At 39.5% G+C, this 9,328-nt stretch overlaps 1 pseudogene; it reads right to left on the bottom strand.

The window, feature by feature from the left end:
• Positions 1-216: 216 nt before the first annotated feature.
• On the bottom strand, positions 217-8,793 carry LOC116143005 (annotated as a pseudogene).
• Between the last annotated feature and the right edge of the window lie 535 nt (positions 8,794-9,328).

Here is a 9,328-nt window from a genome sequence, read left to right as displayed (position 1 = left end):
GTAAAACTGAATCCCAATTGCATATAATCAAGATAACAGTAATTGATCAAAGTAATTTAATATTATTATACATTACTTTTTTTCTTAAATTTAATTTTGTAGCAATAATATTGAAAAATGGTTGAAAATCAAAACGTTTGCACAAGAGAATCTATAAATATATAATCAAATGGAAAAACACACTAAGACAAAGCATTCTAGTTACTCAATTTTTCATCAGAAACGAGCGCGTACAGTCGAATATCTCCTGGTAGGGGCAGGGATTGATATCAATCTTTCTGGAATTCTCAGCTCGGAGTTCTTTGGCTTGATCTCCAGATTTTTAAGCATAGGCATAGCTCCTTTCTCAACTTGCCATTCCTCCCACACAAACAGATAAAGAATTTCTAAACTTTCAAGCTGAGGAAAACCCTTAACCCTGCATATCATTTTCTTTCCATGGTAAGAATGAAACCGCAATTCCAGACTTACTAGGTTCGGTAACTTCTCTAACTTTGGCATCGGATCATCCTAAAGATTCGAATTACTTAACGAAAAGCATTCGAGATTCGGAAAAATTATGTGCATGTCTGCTGGTAGTTCCTCTATCTTCCCACCCAATGTCAAATCCTGGAGCCGTGGACAGTGAGAAAGTGGTTGCAGTGAACTGAAAGAATGAACGCCGGAAAGTTCTACCGATAAAATTCAAATGTTTTTCAGCTTGGCAATAGAGTCGAATATGAATGGTTCTTGTTCTTGTGTGTGGAAATTATGGATGTGCAGCTCGCGAAGATTAACCAGCTTTTCAGGATCAACTTTACTCCAACTTTCATAGCTTACGAACTTCAGAGTCTGAAGGTTTGTCTAATTGTCTATCGGCAAAGGCCCTTCAAATGTTCCGATTAAATGCCTCAACTCCTGCAATTTGCCAATTCCAATGGGAGGCTTGAGGGGGAAATTGGGAGAGTATAAGTCCAGAGTTTGCAGTTTTCGTAAGTTGACAATCGATGGTGGAAGATTTCTGATGGATGTAAGCCTTACCGTTAAATATTTAAGTGGACCAACTGCCCAATCTCTTCGTGTAAGCTATGGCAATCAATGTATCCTCCATAATTCTCGACATGAAGAAGTCTGAGCAACCTGAGTCTTATGAAAATAACGGTTGATGTTTGCCTGAAAGAGTCCCGATCTCGATCGTACAACGAGAGGGAACGTGAGAGAGAATTACAATGTTGGAACGATGAACATGTTTCAGAATAAAAAACAAGTCGGCAAGCTGATGATGTTGGAGTTGGAGAGCAAGTTGGATGGTGAATTACGTTGCAAATGTGAAAGAAATTCAACTCTTTTGCCTTTTGAATTGCAAGATCCCGCAAAAGATCATGGATTCGGCATGTTTCAACCCTCCCCAGACATATGTTTTCAATTTGAATCAAGCTTCTATTGATCAACTCATCCAGGTTGTTTTTTACCACCTCTTCCATTACTCGATCATCATCTTCTCATATGAAACCTTCTGCTACCAGTAATCGGATTGCTTTCTCTATAAAGAACTCAAAATCCTCAGGGAAAATCCCAAGATAGAGAAAGCAGAGCTTCAATTGATAAGGCAAATCATTGAAGCTTAAAGTTAATAAGGAAGGTATGTGAATTGAATCATTCCTTAAATGATGCCAAAAGTGATCACGAACCGAGCGCCACTCTTGTGGTTTCTTTGTAGACAACAGCCCGCCTAATACAATTATGGCAAGTGGCAGACCGCCGCATTTTTCAACCATTTCTCTTCCTAGCTTTTCCAATTCTTCGTTTGCATTTGATTTTCGAAAAGCGTTCTCACAGAATAAGTTCCAAGACTCATCAAGCCTAAGAAAATGAAGTTTATGAACATGAATTCTCTCATGCGAACGCTCAACTACTTCTTTGATGTGTGTTAAATATGGAAGCCTGAAACAGCGTCGTTTAAGTAACAATAATACGGCGTCGTTTTACTCATATTAACTTGAACGAATTCAGACCACAAGATGCACTCCAAATCTAACGGCCAGGATCAACCACGAAGTCAAACCATATATAAGTGCACGTTCATTCAGATTTGGCTGAGAGAGAAACAGACGTTAGGGTTCTCTGGGTTTGCACTTCTCTGTGTTAGGGTTGAGATTATTTCTTCGAGATTGTGAGTTAAATCAGTCGAGTGATTAGGGGGTTTAATCATTCAGATGAGAGTGTTGTTCTCTCGGGTTAGGGATATTCAGAGAGTATCTTGTAAGGCTGGTTGCTGTTGTAATCGAGTAGATCTGGTGAGTGTTGAATCTGTGTAATCTTGACTGTTTCTGATAATCGAAGTGTAGCGAGCTCATACCGTTCTTGAGCTCAACATGGATGTAGCTTATCCATAAAAGGATAAGTGAACCACAATAAATCGTGGCTTGTCTGTGTGTTTGATTTTGTGGTGTTTTCTTGTTTCTTGGTGTGATTGCTTTGTGTTGGTAGATCAGTATTAAGTTTTTGGCTATAACAGTGGTATCAAAGCCATTTCTTGAAAGTGAAGTTCGTGTTTTAGAAAATTAGGGTTTCGTAAAAATTAGGGTTCTTCTGAGAAATTGGGGGTTTTTTCAAATCAATTCCTGTGAGTCTCCAAATTAAGCTCTAGAGAGTTAAGTCTTGATCGAGTGTAAGGGTATATTGGCTGGAAGACCAGTGACCGCCTTAAAAACTGCATAGCAGTAATTGGCAACTTCTGGTGTAACAACGCCTCGTACACCTTAGACTCACCTTCTCTGTCATTGTTTCGGTATAAGAAGTTCTTTTACGAAATTAGGGTTTTGTGAATTTGGGAATTTTTGTTAAAGAAACAGAAATTAGGGTTTCACAAAATTAGGGTTTCGGGAATTGGGGTTTTTCGAATTGATTATTTCTTTGAGTCTAGAATTGGTTCTAGAGAGTCAAATCTTGATAAAGTGTAAGGGTATATCAGCTGGAAAACCAGTGACCGCCTTAAAAACTGCCTAGCAGTAATTGGCAACTTCTGGTGTAACAACTCCAAGTACGCCTTAGACTTTTCTTTCCCTGCCATTACAAGAAAATGAGCACCACCCGAATGGAGATCTCCCAATACGATGGGAAGATCGACTTCAGGAGTTGGAAAAAGAAGATGAAGGCTCTTCTCTCACATAACAAGGTTGCAATTGCACTGGAAAAGGATCCCAAAAAATGGTCAGAGGAGAAACTGGAGAAGAAGGAAGACATTGACGAAGAAGCTTATAACCTGATCGTGATGAATCTTTCAGATAGTGTCCTTCAGAAGGTAGATGGATTCGAAACTCCTCTTGGTTTATGGGGTAAATTAGAATCTCTATATGCCTTACAGTCTGCACCGAATTTGGCTTTCTTAAAGGGAGCCTTATTCTCTTATAAGATGGATAATTCGAAGTCCATAGAGGAAAACTTAGATGAATTCCTTAAGATGAATCTAATCTTAAAGGGCACAGACCAAGAACTAGGACAGACTAGTCTTGCCATGATATTATTAAATTCCCTAACTGAAGACTGCCAAGTAGTCAAAAATGCCCTTCAGTACTCCGGTACTGTACCCAATGTTGATTTGATAGTTGCGGGTCTTAAGGCTAGAGAATTAGAGCTTAAAACTCTTAAGAGAAACAATAGCACTCTGTTTGTGAAGGGTAGAATAGAATCTGCTTAGTCTAGTAAAGGATTTCAGTCAAATCAGGGGGGTAAGAACAAGAAGAAATGGAAGGGAAACAACAAAGCAAAAACAGAAACCAGGAAATGTTACTGCTGTAATAAGACAGGCCACCTAAAGAAAAACTGTTTTGATTGGAAGAAAAAACAGAAACTAGGTAACACAGAGAGCAACCTAGCCACCACTAGTAACCAAATAGATGAACCAGAAGTCCTAACAGTGTCAATATCTGACACTGCAAAAGAATGGGTGTTAGATTCAGGTTGTACTTTCCATATGAGCCCCAATAGGAGTTGGTTCCAAGACTTTGAGGAGTCTAATCATGAGACTGTGTACATGGGGAACAACCAAGCATGTAGGGTTGAGGGGATTGGCTGCATTACCCTTAGGTTAAGTGGGGGAAAACTAATAAGGCTGACCAAAGTCAGATATATACCTGACTTAAAGAGAAACCTCATATCATTAGGCACCCTAGATGAAGCAGGCTACTGCTATAAGGCTAACAATGGGTGGTTGAATGTCTATAAAAATGAGAATCTTGTGTTGACAGGAGAAAAGAAAAATGGGCTATATGTACTATGTGGTAGTTCTTATTCTGACTGCAACAGCATAACACTTGGGCTCCAAATTTATCAGTAACAGAAGGGTGGCACTTAAGATTAGGTCATATGAGTTAGAAGGGAATGGATGTACTGAACAGGCTAGGACAATTTGGGAAAGATACTGTTACAAGTCTAGAATTCTATGAAAATTGTGTACTTGGTAAACAGCACAGAAATAGGTTTCTTAAGGGAGTTCACCTAGCAAACAACTGTTTGGATTACCTACATTCTGATTTATGGGGGCCAGAAAAGGTTAAATCTCATGGTGGAAATAGCTATTTCCTCTCAATAGTAGATGACTACAGCAGGAAGGTCTGGGTATTCGTACTTAGGTCAAAAGATCAAGCCCTAGCAAAGTTTAAAGACTGGAAAACCCTTGTTGAAAACCAGTCTGGTAGAAAGGTGAAAGCCCTTAGGACTGACAATGGGCTTGAGTTCTGTAATCTGGAGTTTGATAAGTTCTGTAGTGAACAGGGGATCTTGAGGCATAGGACAGTGAGAAATACCCCTCAGCAAAATGGGGTGGCTGAGAGGATGAACAGAACACTGCTAGACAAAGTAAGATGCCTCTTACTCACTTCACACCTACCAAAAACTTTCTGGGGAGAAGCACTCTCCACAGCTGCCTATTTAGTGAATAGGAGTCCTTCCACAACATTAAGTCTTATCAGTCCAGAAGAAAGATGGTCTGGGAGAAGACCAGAACTAGGGCACCTAAGAGTGTTTGGCTGTGCTGCATATGCTCATACAGTGGGGGGAAAACTGGAGCCAAGATCAACCAGGTGTGTGTTCCTTAGATATCCTGAGGGTACAAAGGGATACAGGCTGTGGGACAGAGAGTCACCAGGGGTCAGGATCTTAGTAAGCAGGGATGTTGTGTTTAATAAGGGAGTATTCCCATGCAAAGGCACTAACCCTGATGAAGGAACAACCAAAAGCATAGAAGAAGCTACTAGACAGACCAATACCACTCAAATTGAGGTGAAGCACACAACCCATCAATTAAACCTACCTCAAGCACAAGCTCAAACTACCCAGCAGCCTGAAACTGAAATTGCACCTGAGGAACCTGACCAAGCTAAAGATGAGGAAGCAGAAGAGTTCCCAGAACCACAGCAAAATGAACTGACAAACTACCAACTGGCCAGAGACAGAACCAGAAGAGAGGTAAAACCACCCTTAAGGTACTCATATGCAGAACTGATTTACACTGCTCTACTTGCAGGGACTGAAGTGCTTAGGTCTGAACCTGATACATATCAAGAGGCCATGGAATCCAAGGATAGGGACAAATGGAAAATAGCTATAGAGGAGGAAAAGCAATCTTTAAAGGTAAATGAAACCTGGACACTAGTTCAAAAACCAAGTAATAAAAAGCTAACCAAATGTAAGTGGTTGTTTAAACTTAAAGAGGGCATTTCCATAACTGACCCACCTAGGTACAAAGCCAGACTTGTGGCTAAGGGGTTTACCCAAAGGGAGGGGATAGACTTTAATGAAGTCTTCTCCCCTGTGGTAAAATACAAAATAATTAGGTTAATGCTGTCTGTAGTTGCTTATCAAGACTTAGAACTAGAGCAGTTGGATGTCACCACTGCATTTCTTCTTGGAACACTAGAAGAAAAAATCTATATGAGTCGACCCATGGGGTTTACTGACCCTAAATTCCCTGAACATGCTTGCCTTCTAAAAAGATCCCTTTATGGGTTAAAATAGTCCTCTAGGCAATGGTACAAAAGGTTTGACACCTTTATAATAGGTATAGGATTCACTAGAAGCCAATATGACAGTTGTTTCTATTTTAAAATGGATACTAATCTGCCTATTTACTTGCTTTTATATGTGGATGACATGCTATTGATCAGTAAGTCAAAAACCCTGATCAGTGAATTGAAGAAAAGACTAAACACTGAATTCAGCATGAAAAACCTAGGGAATGCTAAGAAAATTTTAGGCATGGAAATAAACAGAGATAGAAAGAGGTGTGAACTTAGACTGCAGCAACAATCTTACTTAGTTAAACTAGTCACAAAGTTTGGCATGGCTGGTGCCAAACTGGTCTCAATGCCCCTTACTAGTCAATTTATTCTTAGTAAGTCTCAATGCCCCAAAACTGAGACAAAGCTATTGAAAATGGAGTCTGTCCCTTATGCAAATGTTGTGGGGTCACTGATGTATGCCATGATTAGTACTAGGCCAGACCTAGCCTTTGCCATTTCCATGTTAAACAGGTATATGTCCAATCTTGGTATGGAACATTGGACTGCTCTAAAATGGATGCTAAAATATATAAACAGTATTGTTTGTGTTGGGCTTGAATACTGTAAAAGAAATACTGCACTTGATCTGGTTGGTTTTGTAGATGCTGATTTTGTAGGTGATAAGGATTCCAGAAAATCAACAACTGCATATTACTTCACACTGGGTGGGAATTATATAAGCTGGAAATCACAGTTGCAGCCTATTGTAGCATTGTCTTCAACAGAATCAGAGTACATTGCAGTAACTGATGCAGTTAAAGAAGCCTTATGGCTGAAAGGAATTCTGACAGAAGTAAAACTAATTGGTGGAAAGGTGACAGTGTATTCAGACAGTCAGAGTGCAATCCACCTAAGCAAAAATCCAGTGTATCATGAAAGAACTAAACACGTGGATGTCCGTTATCACTTCGTGGGGGACCAAGTTACAAATGGAACCATTGAACTGAAGAAGGTACCCACAGAAGAGAATCTAGCAGATATGGGCACCAAAATTATCACTCCAACTAAGTTCAAGCACTACTTGAACTTGCTGTATATCAAGTAATCTTGAGTGATAAAGAGCTGTGACAGAATGGGACAAGGCAAGCTGCACAAAGAGTCTGTTTCCAGTACTACTTGAACTTGCTGTATATCAAGTAATCTTGAGTGATAAAGAGCTGTGACAGAATGGGACAAGGCAAGCTGCACAAAGAGTCTGTTTCCAGTGCTTCCAAGGTGGAGATTGTTAAATATGGAAGCCTGAAACAGCGTCGTTTAAGTAACAATAATACGACGTCGTTTTAGGCATATTAACTTGAACGAATTCAGACCACAGGATGCACTCCAAATCTAACGGCCAGGATCAACCACGAAGTCAAACCATATATAAGTGCACGTTCGTTCAGATTTGGCTAAGAGAGAAACAGACGTTAGGGTTCTCTGGGTTTGCACTTCTCTGTGTTAGGGTTGAGATTATTTCTTCCAGATTGTGAGTTAAATCAGTCGAGTGATTAGGGGGTTTAATCATTCAGGTGAGGGTGTTGTTCTCTCGGGTTAGGGATATTCAGAGAGTATCTTGTAAGGGTAGTTGCTGTTGTAATCGGGTAGATCTGGTGAGTGTTGAATCTGTGTAATCTTGACTATTTCTGATAATCGAAGTGCAGCGAGCTCATACCGTTCTTGAGCTCAACGTGGATGTAACTTATCCATAAAAGGATAAGTGAACCACGGTAAATCGTGGCTTGTCTGTGTGTTTGATTTTGTGGTGTTTTCTTGTCTCTTGGTGTGATTGCTTTGTGTTGGTAGATCAGTATTAAGTTTTCGGCTATAACAATGCGAGTAGTGATTATAACTCTGCTTCCATTGTTGCCATCCGGAAAGGCTCTTTTCAAATTCTCCCATGCTTCTTTCTACCATACATCATCGATCACCACCAAATATGAGCGTCCTTGTAAAGATTTATACAGACACCTCTCCAAATCCTCTTCACTTATCTTCTCTAACTCCACTCCGTTAATTTTGATCTCAAAAGACTTTATAATTCATCAAAGAAGATCTTCAGTTTGGTAATCTTGAGAGACAGATACCCAAGCTCGTAGTTTGAATTTATTCAAGACATCAATGTTGTGGTAAAATTTTTTAACGAGAGTAGTTTTGCCCAAACCTCCCATGCCAAAGGAGGAAACCACAAATGCCGTGGCTCATCCTCAACAAGTTTACCCAACAACATTTTAGCATCATCCTCAAAGCCAACGATGTTCTCATCAACTACAAAGGAAGTGACTCTTCTTAAATCTTTCAACCTCTCAAGATTATTGCTCTTTCTTTCGCTCCTATTACCAATATCCTCAAGGCGATACAATTCCCGTTTACGAGATAGATCGATGATCCTTTTCTGAAGTGATTCAATCTCCTTGCCTATGCCATACAGATCTTTCTTCTTACCTATATCAAATAGGCATGAATACTTCCTGATCGAAGCAAAGAGAGCCGGTCGATCCTGATTCGGAGTCTTTCCGTGATCGATTTTGAGCATAAATGTATCCAAGACATCCTCGATATCATAAGCAATGTCTTTGATATCAGACACCCACTTGCGAATCATAGCATCTTCAACTTGTTTTTCTTCGACATCCTTGATGAAACATTGCATCCATTCAAGCTCATTCTTTAGCAACTGCAATTCATCTCTCACATCTCGTAGAAACACTGCTTCTTGGATGATATAATCTCCAAGCTTTTGTACCACAAATGACACAACTGCATCAACCATGCTTCACAATTTTTTCTTTGAGTATGAGTGGACTAAATTTTCAACAATATGCTTATGTGAAATGAAAGTGCAAGGATTTGAGGATGGAAACTCCAGAATTTTAGAGTGAATTAAAACGATTATCTTCCCACTGGGAAATGCTGTGAGTTTAGAGTGAAAGTAGTTGTGAATATTCATCGAATTTCATCGACTTATAACTATCCCAGTGACAGCAGCTCAAAGGTCTATTTCTTTGACTGCCTACAAAAATAGACTTAGACCCACAATAATTAAATTCAATATGCTGTGGAGGCTGCGTTTGGGCTCCATCTATTCTTATCCTACTCAAAATACATATTTGTTTCCTATTCTCAAAATCCAATCATATTCTATTCAACTAATTTTAAACACCCTACGTTTATTAATTTAACTAAACACCCCTAACAAAAAAGTTTATAAATTGATAAAAACAACCCCACCCACCCACATTTACCAAATTCTGGCCACCACAACCGAAAGGTAGCCAGAATCTGTCGTAATGGCGCACTATCAGCTT

This window comes from Pistacia vera, unplaced genomic scaffold (genome assembly GCF_008641045.1).
Source record: "Pistacia vera cultivar Batoury unplaced genomic scaffold, PisVer_v2 Contig423, whole genome shotgun sequence".
NCBI classification, from domain to species: domain Eukaryota; kingdom Viridiplantae; phylum Streptophyta; class Magnoliopsida; order Sapindales; family Anacardiaceae; genus Pistacia; species Pistacia vera.
Note: the sequence above shows the minus strand (reverse complement) of the source record. Positions and strands in the feature narration are given on the sequence as shown.